We start from the raw sequence: 14,891 nt of genomic DNA, 5'->3' as shown, positions 1-14,891 counted from the left end.
GCACTAGGCTGTGGAGCGGTGGAACTGTGTATTCTGGAGTGATGAAGCTCCATCCAGTACCTTTGAGATGAGTTGAAGTGGCGTTTGTGATCCAAAACTAATAATCCAACATCTCACTAATGCTGTTGTGGCTGTATGCAATCAAATCCTCACAGCAATGTTCCAACATCTTGTAAAAAGCCTTCCCAGAAGAGTAGAGGCTGTTACTGCAGCAGAGGGGGAAAAAAGTCCCTATGAATACCCTTCGTTTTCGAAGAAATGTTGGAGCGCCAGGTGTCTACAAACTGTTGGACAGGTATAATGTATATATGTAAATTAATACTTGAGATAAAATTATAGAATTATATAATTATTTAATAATTATATAAGTAATTCAAAGAAGTTTGATTTGAATATAGCTAATTGTACTGAATCTTTACCGTCTACTCCTTACAGTGGCCTTGTTCACATCTTTTGAATTGAATTAAGCAGTTAAAATGTTTTTTTTTGCCTGTTTTGTCTCATAGGCTGGGGAAATATTTTGATATCAGTAAAACATAAAAAAAATCAATCTTGATATAACACAGTATTGTAACCTGCACATCATAAATCTCACCATTAAATGATTTCATGTTTCTTGTTAGAAAAACAGCTTTAGGAATTTGAATATATTCCTTGTTTACCTAAATCTGATATATATATATATATATATATATTGCATTCTTCTAATAGATACTACAGTCATATGTTTGTGTGTGGCTACAAACAATGCAAACTTGGTGCGTTTGAATGTTTTGTTGAAGTGGGTGCGATTATAGAATTGCATTGTATCTAATGTAACTGTATTGCTATTAACTTCCCTACAGCAGCACATTCATACTACTTCACACTCCCAGCTCCAGCCTTCTACATGCTAGCTGCATTTCATTAGTAGGTTGTGTAATGACATTGATACCATTGATACAGTCAACCCCAGTGTCAGGGGATCATTTAGTGGGGCAATGCCCCACCAACTAATTATCCTGCTCAGGTATACACACAGTTTTGCACATGCTTCTCTAAAAAAAAGGAAAAAAAAATAAGCATAAGGAAAGGAAAATATGATTTGCATGAATAACTGGTTTATGAATGAATTGGTTGCAAACCTCAAAGATAAATGAATAGATTTCTTAAACGGATAGATCTTTGTTACTTTACTGTTCTGATTAATTTTTGTTAGCTGTTTTTTTGTGTTGCCTGGATGTTCTGCACCCCTAAATCCACCTCTGGTCCCTCTGTAGTTTTCAAATGCCCCACTCATGAATGAGTTCTGGTATCAGGCCTGTATACAGTATCATCATTCCTCATTCAAATTTTGCTCAGTTTTTTCCTTTTCTTTTAGTATGCATGATGACTCTGTGCTCTGATCCCCAGTGTGAAATTCCAGTCCTGGTTTTACTTCATTTACACATGCAGCAGTGTATGGGAAAAATGGGCTGATGCTGATATATGATATTTTTTTCGTGTCTGCTGATACTGATGCAAATACATAAACATATAAAAGTCCGAAATAAGGACTACATCCAGCAATAGCTTTACAGAGAAATAAAACATTTTTCTAAGGCAGTAAAATTAATAAATTGTAGGCGTTTTAGTGCAGCATCCCAGTGTCACCTAAACATTCTGCTATTCTAGAGTAAAATAAGCACATCTTCAAATATCAGTCAGAAATATTGGTCAACATCTGTCTGATGATGATACATTTTTTCAGCAATTATCTGCAAAAAAGAATACTATTGCATTACATTACTGAATGTTGAATCTGAAATCATCATACACCCCTATATAATAACTATAACAACAATGTACTGTATATGTTACATTACAGCAAATTACAGTTATTACAATGTCTTTGGAGCCTCAGCTGCATAAAATGTCAGGATTATTCTCTTTTATCAGTCCGTGCTTAAATTCATGCAGCTCTGTTGCTGATCGAGACCAGACAAACTTAAATGCTGCTTTTTTGCTGAGGTCTTTCAAAATTGATTTGTTGTTTAGTGACATCTCTAAAAGCCAAATGCTGCCAGTTGTAAAGGTCAGAGACACAAGTTCACTTCAAACTTTTTCAGTTTAAATTTCCAGTTTCAAATCCAGCCTTATTGATGGCTCTTATAATTGGGTTGAGTTTTGGTCGAGTGCTCTAGAGCTCTTTTTAAACCTGAAAACTCAGCACACATTCAGTTCAATGTTTTTTTATTTTTTTTTATTTTTTCCCCTTTAATGGCTCTGTATAAGCTTGCAAATACAGTACAACAGTTAATAGAACACAGACATTAATATGCTTTATTTGCCAGTCTTCATGGCTCCACTGAACACAAAACAAACACTGATCTCCAATCGCTGCTAAAATAGGTTTATGGCTATAACTGCTGGCTTCAAAGTGGGGTTGCAGCTGGAGCGGCTGGCCGTCCGGTGGTAGATATAAAGGGGAATATGAAATGGAGATGTTAATGAATATTTCACCCGCCTTCTCGGCTCATGCTGCTACACAGTCAACATTTCCATCCCCATCTGGTGATGCGTCAGTTTATGCAATTCTAGTGGAGCCCGACTAATAAACATGGTCAGTGCAGTGGCTGAAGTGGTGGCAACACTTCCGCAAAACTTCACACTCTCGATGGAGTTGGATGGAGTGATGGGAGGTAGAATTTGAACAGTTTGAGACTCTCGGGGCTCCATGTCAGGTACCTAGTCTCTATTTATATATTCACAATATTCAAATGAGGAAAATATAAGTTGGAAATGGGTCATTTGAATGTACTTATAGGCTACAATTAGTGCTCGACAGTGTTCATAATATTCAATATTGCAATTTTTCCACATATATTATGATATCAGATGATATTTAAATTTGCATTAATAAGGTTAATGAGACTATTCTTCCTGAGTGCTGCTACTCTAAGCTAATACAGCGTCTTACAAACCTGATATAGCTTGTTTTGATTGGTCTGTAGGCGGCTTTTGCTTTGAGCCAGAGGAACAGGGAGGAGATGGGGTGGTAGTAGGGTGCAGAAACTTCATCACAGGATATGGAAGGTGGAGATGGAAATGTATGGGACATTACATTGGAATGTTGAGGGATAGTCCTCCTCCCAAATGTTAATTATTAAAGAACTACAATTAATTTCCATGCAGACAGCAAATCACCAACTTCAACATACAGTAATGTATAAAAGTCAGAAACCAGCATTGATTTACTTTCCGGTCAACATGATTATAAAGTACAAGATATTAATTTTCCACCCTCTAGGAAAAAAAGCAATTACACAGAAGCTTCAACAGCTAAATATAATATCACCTGTTCACTCTTTGCCTTTATCACAGCTTCCATTCTTTTCAGGACTCTTGCTCTCAGCTGTTTAAAGAAATCTGCTGGGATATTTTTCCACACCTCTAAAGTTTAGTCTTAGAAGTTGGTTGCATTTTCTGCTTTTCACAATCCAATAATCTCAAACCCATTCAGTGATGCTGAGGTCTGGGCTCTGGGGTGGTCAGTCCATCGTTCAGCTTCTTTGTTTGGTGTGTCCGTCTCCTTTTCTCAGTGAGGTTCTTCTTGAACAGCTACACATCCTTTCAGACCCACAGCGCTGAGTCGTCTTCTCACAGTGGAAGGATGGACAGAAACACCTGTGGATGTTTTCAGATCTGAAGCAGCTTGATTTTCTCCTCTCTCTCAAAGATGAAAGCTTTAAGTGCTGTTTATCTGATGGGGACAGTTTGGGTGTCTACCAGGTCTTCCAGGTGGTTGTTAGGGGTCTCATTTTCTCTGTAGCTTTTAATCACTTTATGAACCCATTTTCCTTTGACTTTCTCCTTCCTCATCATCTTATATCTAATCATCTTAACTTTGCAGTTAACTAGGCTTTTTCACAAAATACATGGGAGGGTTGAAAGTCAGGAGGCTGCCAAATCTCTTCATGCAGACGCGCCACCTCAGTAAGAAATGCAACGTCACTGAATGTTAGCGCAGCCTGACGTAATGCAGCTGAATTCTGTTCTGCCTAATGGAAGTTGAGTCCTAATTCTTGTGAGAGGACCTATGGGAATAAAAAATCTGCCTTTTCTAGCCTGTTATTGGAATCCAGAGACACTATTGCTTTTCCCACCCCTTTAGTTGCCTGGGAAACGTGTTATTACAAGGCGGGTGCTTGTCGTTAAGCGATCCTCCCTCTGTTTTTTTTTTTTGTTTTTTTCATGGAAGCATGCCCAAGAAAGTCATGAAGTGAAGTTAATTGAGCAGCACTCCCCTCTTCCCTCTTGTAAACTCCTTTTTCACTGTAGTGGCTTTTCATGCATCTCCTCACTGTTTGACAGCAAGCACACTGAAGATAGATGGAGGGATGCTGAGGTGTTTTTCCCCCCCTTGCATGCTGATTAGAAGTAGGAGATTGGCGAAAGTGTACAAATTGGCTGAAAGGCAGATGACAGGCCGCGTGTAATGGCATCGGACAAAGCGGCAGGCGAACAAATAACAGATGGATCGGAGTGACTTCACTCTCTGCGGTTCTTCTATGTGTGTCCGGGGTAAAAAAATGAAAAGCACTAATACGCCATAGAACTATAAATAGTCCAACTCCTGATCCATTCATAGTTAGAGAGACCAAACTCCCATTGGTCGCGGAGAGCGAGACAAAAGCTAAGAGTTTTGGGCTGCTTCCAAGGAACCCACAGAGAGAGGTGAGCATGAGGGGTCCTAATTTTAGAAAATGCGCCTGGGCTGTGCGATGCTGCGTTGATGCACAACACGCACATACCCCCCCCCCTCCCCACCACCAACCCCCCACATCATGAAGCTGCTGGCTTTATTCTAAAGGAAACGCACTGTACTGTACTGCTGAGCTTATGTAGGGCTCGGTAACCAAGGCAACAAACAACATCAGAAACAGAATGGTCAGATTAGTCGCCTGGGTGTGAAGAGAAGCGAAGGTTGCTAATACACTAAAGCGCACACTTCTCCCCCAGTTAGACACTCCGTCACAGAAGGCTGGCAAAGCGTTTTCGGGAGGGCACGTTGTGGATTTTTGCACGGAGTTACCAGCCAGGTAGGACAGCACGTACCTGTTTGAAGGTTGAGTCTCTCCGCAGTGCAGAGTTGGAGAAATGTTTCTGCAGCATGCAGTCAGTTCTGAAGACATAATTATTGCATTTGGATGGTCAGTATGGAAAGACAACTGTTGCTTTACTCTCTGTGGGTCCTGTAGTTGAGTTATTATACTGCAGTGTGCATGTGTTAAGTGGTTTAGGGGCGAGGGGTGGGGGGTGCAGTTTTCCTTTGGTGGGAAACAGGAGGTTCTACAGCTGCTGATGGTGTTTCTTATGCCTTTTTTTTTTGCTTTCCTCCAGATCTGCCTTGTGTTCTGACTTGACACAGTCTCCTAACAGTTGGGGACACCTTTGAAACTACACTGTTTTGATTGTGAGCAGGTTGTGAACGTTTCATTAGGGGTTCCTTCACTTTAGGGCTGAACGACGTAAGACAAAATATTACAATATTTAAAAAACAAGAAGTCTAAACTTTTTTCCAGATTCCCAGATTTTAAACTTTTTTTCCAGAATGGAACTAATCATGACTCTAGCAATGGAAAGAGGTTATTCAGATGGGTAATTAAAGCAGTATTTTATTCTGTATAATAAGGACAAAATACCATATTGTAATTATTAGTGAAATGTGGAGGCGTGGTTAAGGACAGGCCTGCATTAATTTTGATCAAAATGATTTACATGTGAACATATCGCTGCTGCCGGAAGAAAACCTTGTATCTCCACTTTTGTCGTTTTTTAGTTTTTGACATAATTTGAAAATGCCTGTTGCTCTTTACATTGTGTGTAAATTTCTTGAAGAATGGACCAAAAGAAATGGCCCAAAATGACTTGGAAAAGTCTGGTTCCTTTGACTTACCTTGAAAGCAAAGTAGGGTTTTTGGAGGTATGAGGTTTTCTTCCGACAACAGCAATATTACTGTTGTTGGAGCAAAACCTTCATCTCCATGCCTGTATATTCTTATATTTTTATGTGATTTGTGAATGCCAACTGCTATTTACATTACGTCAAAGTTTCAGGACAAATAGACCAGTAGAAGTGGTCCAAAATGGCTTACACTGAAAGTTAACAATGTTTTTTACTTCTTTTATAAAGTTACTTTTTTGGAGATATGAGGTTTTGTTTCAACAGTGATGATACGTGATTGGACGGCATGCAATTAAACATTGATTGATTGGGTTATTTGCATGTGCAATGTCAATATTGCAAAGGCTGAAACTTTCGAACAAAAAAGTTCTTACTACATACTTATTACTACATGTACTTTAGCAAATGCTAACACTATTTGAATTATTCCTACGTGTGTAAGTCACTAACACTTTCCACCTTAATCACTCCCAGTACAGAGTTTACCTCTGTAGTCTGATATCACAGAAATTAAAAGACTTCTGCCAGAAAATAAAAGCTGAAAAGTATCCTGCTGACATGTGATTGTTTAAGTCACCATGGCTACACGTCTGTCAAACACTGTGCAGTCTGAAATGCCCACGCAGTCATGATCCACCAGAGAAGTTGATCTTTTTCAGCTTCTCTCTCATTTAAATACTGTTTATGTTGTTTTTTTTTCAAGTCTGACTTGCATTAGTGATCATCAAATCACATATTTTTTAGGATCATGGAGCTTTTATATTTGCAGTTGAGCTGCCGGCACCTTTAAAGTCCTTCCTGTCTGCCACCGCCTGTCACGAACATGGCTGCATTCTCAATCATCATGTCATGACTCCGTCGTCTTTACTGGATAGAAAGCAGCAATCAAAGGGCAGTACGTTTCTATCTGTGAGACTGCGAGGTTTCTGGGTCTTGGCGCTGTCTTGAGCCATCTGCACTGTCTCACCACAGCTTGATGACATTCACCCTTTGAAGCTTTCCAAGGACCCTGCTGTCTGCCAGGCCCACAGTAGGCATTGAAAGACCTCTGTAGGTGCTCAAAAGCGCTTTTGAGAAATCTGCTCCCAGTATTTGGGATTCTGCATCACGGATGAAGGAGGGATTCTTTGAAAACCTGTACACAGCCTTTGTGATGCAGTAACAGTGTGGAGGATTGCACAAAGGAAAACTGTAGTGTTTCATAGGGGAGGGAATCTCTAGGCACCTCACGATTTGATTTGATTCAGCCATTTTCTGATTAACAATTCCCAATACCTTTTGATGCATCTCAATTTTTTATTTCTGAAGTCTGACGTGACTTTTTTTCCTGTATTTGTCGTTAACAAGTATTATTAGTTTAGTTGAATTTGCTATTGTTAACTTTAGTTAGTGCATTAATGAGGTTTTTAATGTTATATTAGCACCAACACTGCTGAAGCTTGACTTATCCAGACGGGTTTTAATACACGTTATAGCAGTTCTAGCCTAAATGTGGACATTTGAAGACTGTAACATTCATATAGTCATTATGTAACATTTTTTAAATTATTTTGTATGTTGAAGTTTTACAGTGAATCCTTAAACTTAAAGCCTAACTATGAATACTACTGGATTGGCCTGTTAGCCTGCTAGCAATTAGCAAGATGGTTGTAAAACATTCTTATGTAAGGTCTTTCAGTTAATATATGAAGGCCTTTTATTTCATATACACAAAAAATTTTAACCAATTTGTGACTGCAAACATCTGTGCATTAGTGACATCCTGCTTTTTTTCCTCCTCCAGCCTAGGCTGCGCCAAAGTATCCTACTTCATAAGTTGCATTTGGGTTCATTTTACAGTAGTGGAAACGCAGAGCCTTTCTAAAAATCCAATTATGACGTTTTTTGAATCGATACAGGATCTTTTAAAGAGAGAATAGCATCTGAGAACTGATTCTTTTTTCCAGCCCTAGTGTTTCACGTGCACCTGAGTTTATGCGTTATGGTATATCCGTAAAACTAAAGTTTATTGTGGTCTGGCAGCTTGAAAAGTGTTGAGAATAATCAGTGCTCAAATGTTTGCAGGAGTCAAATTTTTTTGGGAGGGTGGGGGAGTGAAAAGGAACTTTCCGGAAGCAGAATGTTCACATTGAATTCTTTTGGCTAATTAACGGCTTGGAACCGCTCTCCCACAGACTGAAGGACGTTTTCTCGTTTCATCTCACCTGATTGAGGTTTGTTTGTGGGAAAAGTGGCAGTTCAAGGGCAGCCTCGAAATCTCGCCTTTTGTTGGGAGAGAAAAATGGTTTGTGCTCAGCTGAAGCTCAAGTTCCTGGCTGGGCTTAAAAACACATTTAATGACGCTGAGAATGCTGGTTGGATTGGTGATTTTAAATGAAGCCAAGGTCTTATGCAGTGGCTGCAGATTTTTCAGGAGATTGATGTACATGTAACCTGGTCTTATCCTCTTTCTGTTTTGCTTATGACCCCGTATGGCACAATGCAAATGAGGAAAATGTCTCAAAAGACAAAACACAAAAAATGTACTGGTGGGAATAATTGTGTTTATGTAATACATGGTGTTCATGTGGAAATAAGGTACATCTTTGACAAGTGAATTCATCACCTTTTCAGCGTAGGACTATTTTAATGTATTCTGGCCTCGGCAGATCTGAGTACAACCATGGAACATTTTGTTGGTGGGAACAGACTTTACGGTGGGAACTGAATGTGAAATTTCTAAACCAATCAATAGGGGGTGATGTGCACTCATCAGCATTGCACCATCAGCATTGACAACTTACCTGTCGTCAGCCCATGAATGTAATGTAAGTTAGCATGGCTGAAAAGTCCCCCAGAATACTCCAAATAAAAATGCAGATGCATGAGTGGGAACACATTACATGTGGAAAAAAAATAAACAGTACCTCTGTTAGCTAATGATAGTGTTTCGCCAGCCAGCTTGTTATTTATATATATATATATATATATATATATATATATATATATATATATATATATATATATATATACATATATGACTCTTTTGTCAATAATTTTGAGTTTGCCTGTTTGTAAATGTTTCCTTCCATTAAGTGGGAGGCCTTTTATATAATCTCTATATGATCCTGTCTTTTTCTGTTTTAGTTAGCTCAATAAGAAAAGTGCTTTGGTACAGTTTCTGGGTCATCTAAATAGGTACAATTGATTTTTCTCTCAGAGAGAGGATTACAGTTTCATCCTTCAAGGACCCTTTATGCCCATCCTTTAAGCTCAGAGATGTGTTTGAGGCTCTTGATACACTCCTAAATGCAAATGTTCCTAAATAGTTCTTGGTTTACTGTTCCAGGAAAAAGACCTTTAATTAGTTTAAAGCCTTTACATTATATGGAGGTTAGTTTTGGCTTTGTCACTCTCACAAATCACATCTTATTTATAAAAATGGGACTTTCTTCTGTGACCTTTATTTTTAAAGTTAACCCAAAATCAAAACTGACCTTTTTTTTTTGCTTTGTAAGTTTAAGTTCCTGGTCATATTAAGCATCATCATATGGTTTGTCTTGTAATATCATTTATCATGAGTTTTTATTTTTCACAATCTACCCATCAGTTGGGTTTTATCATAGTTTTTACTGAACTAAACTGTGCTTTGAATGAGCTTCACTGAAAATCACCGTGCATCTGTAATAGAAAATATGACAGTACACAGAAAATACAGATTCTACACATTTTATTGTGTAACTCCTCTGGCAGGGGATTTAAAAGAGTTTAAGGGCCATCACAAAATCTCAGAATGGATTATAGTAGACACATTTGCTTTGATAGGGTTAAGAGCACGTGTCAGGCTCCAGTCCTCACGGGCAAAAACTCTGCAGGCTTCAGCACTCTGCCTCATTAAACACACCTGATTTAGCTCATCAGCTAATTAGTAAGGCCTTTGTGAACTGAGTTCAGAACGTTAGATGAGGGTAAACGCTAATCTCTGCAGCACTTTGGCCCAGAAGTTCCCCGGTTTGACATGCCTGGCTAAGAGTATGATGAGGCATGTTAATAGGTAAACACCAGTTTAAGGTCATTTTTAAGTATTTGGCATGTCAGTGACAGTTTATGTCCTTCAAAAGTCACTTTGGTGTAGAGCTAGACTTTGTCACCTGGTTCACTACAGTGTGCAAATGTAATGGCTGGTTCTCTTACAGCCTCCAGTTCTAGGACAACTGACAGACAAAACAACACAATGCAGCTAATGTTTGATTACTAAGCAACCACATCTAAAAATACACCCTTATGCATATTAGTGTATTATGGCTGTGGATAACGGCCGTGTCTGTGTGCCATTTCATCACTAATTGATGTTATGTCTGTTTTTGAGGGGAGGAAAAGTAAACAGCTGATAGAACGGATGACCACTTAAAGCATAATGTGCTAACAGGTCAAAATGTCACAGGCCAGTGTTAATGTGAACCTGCTGTACACTCTTTCAGTTTGAGTGTGTCTGTAACTGCAAGGCCATGTGGAGGTACATGATATTGTTGCTGATTTAACTCCAGTTCTCTGAACTGTAACTTTAAAGAAGGGAAAACCTTCTTAACCTTAATATATAATAATGTAACAAGATTTTACTCCAGATATAGTGTATACATACATTTTCTATTTTTCTATATATACATTTTCCATATATATACATATATATATATATATATATATATATATATATATATATATATACTACACTACCAGATGTCTGCAACATTGTTTTACAATAGTTTTAAGATTTGATAATAATAAATAATGTTTTGATCTTAAACTATTTTTTAAAATCTATACTTATATAGAGGGTGTCATATAGAAAACTTTTTCCACTATTTTACCATTATCAACATTACATTGAAAAAAAATACACGTAGCTTCTCTGTTGTTTTGGATAGTAAATAAAATGGCTGTATTTGTGGTATGACTCCATTGTGAACCCTGGTTTCTATCAGCACCACTACAATTAATCAGTTAAACACTATAAATGACTTGGTTTACAGGCATGAATATATATATATATATATATATATATATATATATATATATATATATATATAAAGGCTTATTTAAAGCTGCTGTAGAGTTTGGGATAGGTAGCATTTAGACAACAGCAACAATGATAATAATAATAATAATAATAATAATAACAATAATAATAATAATAATCATAACAACAAGAACACAGTGTAGGTTCTGCACAACATTAGCGTGAAGAACCAAAACTTTACTTATTTGTTTGGCAAATTGAATGACTGGAACTAAAAATTCCTTACATAAACTCTAGTATGCGCATGTATTATCTTATTTATTTAGTGAACCTCGAGGGAAAGAAATACAAGAAAAATGTAGGGTATGGGCCCTTTAACATTAGTTGGATCTTGTTGTTGCCTTGATTCAACAAAACACCCACAGAAAGTCATCTGGAAACGTCTGGGATGCTCACAACGCAAAATAATACATTTAGCTGTTGGTTAATGGGCTTATTTGCATTCACGTCTATTTAATTGGTAACACTTTATTTTGGTAGTCCACTTTAGATGCTTTGTAGATACTTAATTTACTTTAAAGTTACATTCAACTAAATATCTAATAAATTCACCATAATTGTCTTTAACTCTAACCCCGGCTCTATTCCTAACCCTAACCTCTACCTTAACCCAAAACTTAAACCCAACCCTCACCCTGGTCCAAATCCTAACCCTAACCCCACAACTGTTCAGAATCAAGTTTCAACAGATATTGTGTCAACAATTTGAACATCTGTAGAGAATCTATAGGGGACTATAATGGACTATCCAAATAAAGTGAGACCATTTATTTATTTATTTATTTATTTATTTATTTATTTAAATCCAATACTCTGATTTGGTAATCATCATGATGTTCATTTTTAGCACGTGCCTAGTAATAGATTAAAAAAATCATAGCAGACGTCTGTTAAGCAATTCGTGGTGCTGGGCATTGTTGTTTCTGCAGTACAGAAAGTTATTGCAAAGCCAGAATCCTTCGTGCTGGATATTGTGTGGAGTGGAAGAGATAAATAGATAAAAAAAAAAACACAGGAGGATTTTTCAGCATGCTTTGCAGACAGGACTGAGAGACAGCAAGCTGAGACAAGGCTGGCAGTTCTGCAGGGAGAGAGCCAAACAATGCTGAAGGCTTCAAACTGAATGCTCAGCTGTACAGACAACTTACTATAGAAGAAAACACACACACACACACACACACACACACACGCACACACACAAACACACACACGCAGCAATCTGAAGAAATGGACTACTGAAGAATTCATCATATACAAGTCTTGAAGTGTTGAAGTACACGATATGTGCATAAGTCCTAACCCAGATTTAGAAACCCTTCCAACCTTCAGATGCAGGGGTTGAATTTGGAGTAGCTTTTAACTAACTAGGAAAACAACCTCAAGGGGTCTAGAGGCAGTCTGCACTCTGAGGACCAGAAAAACATCATTTGTTCAGTTCAAGTTGCAAAACGGAAGGAACGGTGCAGGAATATGATTTGACTTGGAAATCTGACAACAACATATTACAGCTAATAATAATAATAATAATAATACAACATACAACATATTACAGCTAATAATAATCATAATAATAATACAACATATTACAGCTAATAATAATAATAATAATAATAATACAACATATTACAGCTAATAATAATCATAATAATAATTTTTATTTACGTAGCACATCTCATGCTGGTGGCAGCTCAAAGAGCTTTACAGACAGGTGACAAGGCTAAACAGTAAAAGCAGAAATCATTAGTGTTCATTTAATTCATAAAGACAATAACACAGATCAAATTAACTGGAGAAATACCAAGAGACGTAGAGTTTTAATTAAACTCTAAATCAAAGAGATACGTTTTTAAATGTTTCTTAAAAGTGAGCGCTGAGCTTGACTGTCTAATGAAAGGTGAACTGAGTTCCACAGTTCAGAAGCAGAATAACTGAAAGGCTCTTCATGTTTTCTGTATTTTACTGAAGTCTTTGCAGAAGGTCAGTATCTGCAGATCTAAGATCACATGCTGGAACATAAACAGACAGGCACTCTGTGATGTACACGGTGCTTTAAGGTCATTTAGAGCCTTTAAAACTAGTAGCAGAACTTTAAAATCTATCCTGAATGATCCAGGCAGCCAGTGCAGTTTCTAAACAGGAGTGATCTGATCTCTCTGTTTAGTTTTTGTTAGAATTCAAGCTGCCACATTTTGTACAAGCTGTAGAGGATGGACTGTTTTCTTAGGAAGTCCAGTATGAAGATCATTACAGTGATCAACTCTGCTTGTAACAAATGCATTAACAAGTTTCTCTGCGTCGCTCTGAGAGAGAAAAGTCCGAACTTTAGCGATATTTCTCAAATGATAAAAAGCTACTTTGTAGTAACAGTGACTGTGTTTACATGCAAGATAAAACAGAGCTGAGAGTCTAAGATCACACACAGGTTTTGTACTTCAGGTTTGGTATATGAAGCTAAAGAGCCGAGCTTCTCATAAAGCGGTTTTCTCTGAGGTTTAGTGTTAAGGATCAGTATTTCAGTTTGTGATTTAGTTGTAGAAAATGTGAGATCCACTGAAAAATATCTGACACACAGCTACTAGTGGGGAATATTTGTATAAACCAATTTATAGGGCTGCACAGTATATTGTTTGTTAAGCAATATTGCAGTGTTGATTGAGCATGTAAACTAGAGGTGGACAGTATAGCAAAAATATAATATTACAATACTGGAAGACATTTTACATGATGTGTGTTGTGATATTTCATTTTTCTGAATGGATGAGTTGGTAGAGAGAAAAAGGCCCCAGCAGTGCCACATTTAAAAAATATGATCAAACACTCAAAAAAAACTAAATCCAACAGGACCAATTAAGTTCCCTTTGTCATAAATTAAACAGTTAATGTTCTTAAAGAGTCCATATCATGGAGAAATTAATTTTCTTTTTTTTAAGTTTGACGTAATATGTGAACATCAAATTTTCAAACATACAGTTCATTCTCCAGTCCATTCTATCCAAGCTGCAAAACCAGCCCATTTTTGAATCCCTCATTTTTGTGACATCACAGAAACCAACACATTTGCATATTTACAGCAGTTTAGCTCCACCCATTCACGCTGAAGTTACAAGGAATGTTTCAGCAAGGGTTGCTTTTTGAGTAAGACAAAATACAGAGCAGCCAGTCACAACAGAAGTTGTTCATATATATCAGTCTTAATGACGAAGTAACAAAAACAGCATGTTTATTTCTAAAGAATGAATAGAGATTGAAAGAATGGTAGTATGACGTGCGCAATGTGTAGGCCTCAGGGGAAAATAAAATGCAGCAGGATATGGACACTTATAAGTACTTATTAAAACCACAATGTACTCAATATTCAATATTTATTTTGATGCAAATTACCACAATAAAGATAAATATCATCCTATTGCTCCTCCCAGTGTAATCTGTATCAAAAAGCATCAAACATAAGCATCATTAAAATGGCAAATTTATAATAAACATGGAAAGTGAATGGTCTATACATTTCTCCTATTACTATCTCGCCTTTACAAACAGTATCCAGCATGTTCCTAAGGTTCTGTAGTGGTCACCAACCCTCCTAGAGATCTACCCTATTGCAGAGGTCATCTCCAACCCCAATCTAACATGTCTCATTCAGCTAATCAAACACTTCTGAAAGCAATAATTAGATGGATCAGGTGGGGTTGATTAAGGTTGGAGATAAAGGCCCAATCCCATTTCTTATTTTTACCCCACCCCTTGGTTTTGAGGGTCATTTTGCCCACTTGGAACTGAGTTACAACGGGTGGTGGCTGAAATCTTCCCCTATGAAATGAGACCCTCAAATAAAAAGAACATTACTTCATTAACAGCTTACTAGTGCTGCTCTGTAGGTGACTCTGCCAGTCTGCAGTGATAGCAGAGGAG

At 37.4% G+C, this 14,891-nt stretch overlaps 1 protein-coding gene across 2 annotated transcripts in view; it reads left to right on the top strand.

The window, feature by feature from the left end:
* Nucleotides 1-14,891, top strand: part of camkva (CaM kinase-like vesicle-associated a) — a 49,119-nt gene that overhangs the window by 12,704 nt on the left and 21,524 nt on the right. The window contains exon 1 of one of the 2 annotated variants that reach the window (XM_036571332.1): nt 4,877-5,060. The exons of the other annotated variant lie outside the window; for it this stretch is intronic. The gene's annotated coding sequence lies outside the window, so the exon portion shown is untranslated. Of the gene's footprint in view, nt 1-4,876; nt 5,061-14,891 lie in introns of those variants that run through there. 2 annotated transcript variants of the gene reach the window in all.

Source organism: Colossoma macropomum, unplaced genomic scaffold (genome assembly GCF_904425465.1).
Source record: "Colossoma macropomum unplaced genomic scaffold, Colossoma_macropomum, whole genome shotgun sequence".
Classification (NCBI taxonomy): Eukaryota; Metazoa; Chordata; class Actinopteri; order Characiformes; family Serrasalmidae; genus Colossoma; species Colossoma macropomum.
The sequence above is the reverse complement of the archived record's forward strand: the minus strand, read 5'-3'. Positions and strand labels throughout refer to the sequence as shown.